We start from the raw sequence: 989 nt of genomic DNA, 5'->3' as shown, positions 1-989 counted from the left end.
CCGGTCTATAGTAACTTCGGACTGGTTGCTAGTCGGAATGATTGAGCGTTGGATAAACTCCAACCATCCTCTAGCCACGGGTTTGAGGTCATGCCTTCTCAGTTGAACCGGCTTTCCTCTTGAATCTCTCTTCCATTGAGCGCCCTCTTCACAAATGTCAAGGACTTGGTCCAACCTTTGATCAAAGTTGACCTTTCTAGTGTAAGGGTGTTCATCTCCTTGCATCATGGGCAAGTTGAATGCCAACCTTACTTTTTCCGGACTAAAATCCAAGTATTTTCCCCGAACCATTGTAAGCCAATTCTTTGGGTCCGGGTTCATACTTTGATCATGGTTCTTAGTGATCCATGCATTAGCATAGAACTCTTGAACCATTAAGATTCCGACTTGTTGAATGGGGTTGGTAAGAACTTCCCAACCTCTTCTTCGGATCTCATGTCAGATCTCCGGATATTCACTCTTTTTGAGTTTAAAAGGGACCTCGGGGATCATCTTCTTCATGGCCACAACTTCATAAAAGTGGTCTTGATGCACCCTTGAGATGAATCTCTCCATCTCCCATGACACGGAGGTGGAAGCTTTTGCCTTCCCTTTCCTCTTTCTAGAGGTTTCTCCGGCCTTGGATGCCATAAATGGTTATGGAAAAACAAAAAGCAATGCTTTTACCACACCAAACTTAAAAGGTTTGCTCATCCTCGAGCAAAAGAAGAAAGAAGAGAGTAGAAGAAGAAGAAATGAAGGAGATGAAGGAGGCTTTGTGGTTTGGCTAAGGGGAAGAAGTAGTGTTTAGGTTGTGTGAAAATGAAGGAGTGAAGATGGGTTTATATAGGAGTGGAGAGAGAGGTAAGGTTCGGCTATGTGAGGGTGGGTTTGGGAGGGAAAGTGTTTTGAATTTGAATGGTGAGGTAGGTGGGGTTTTATGAAGGATGGATGTGAGTGGTAAAGAGAATAGTGAGATTTGATAGGTGAGGGATTTTTGGGGAAGAGGT

The sequence above is a fragment of the Arachis duranensis genome, chromosome 1 (genome assembly GCF_000817695.3).
Source record: "Arachis duranensis cultivar V14167 chromosome 1, aradu.V14167.gnm2.J7QH, whole genome shotgun sequence".
Classification (NCBI taxonomy): domain Eukaryota; kingdom Viridiplantae; phylum Streptophyta; class Magnoliopsida; order Fabales; family Fabaceae; genus Arachis; species Arachis duranensis.
The sequence above is the reverse complement of the archived record's forward strand: the minus strand, read 5'-3'. Positions refer to the sequence as shown.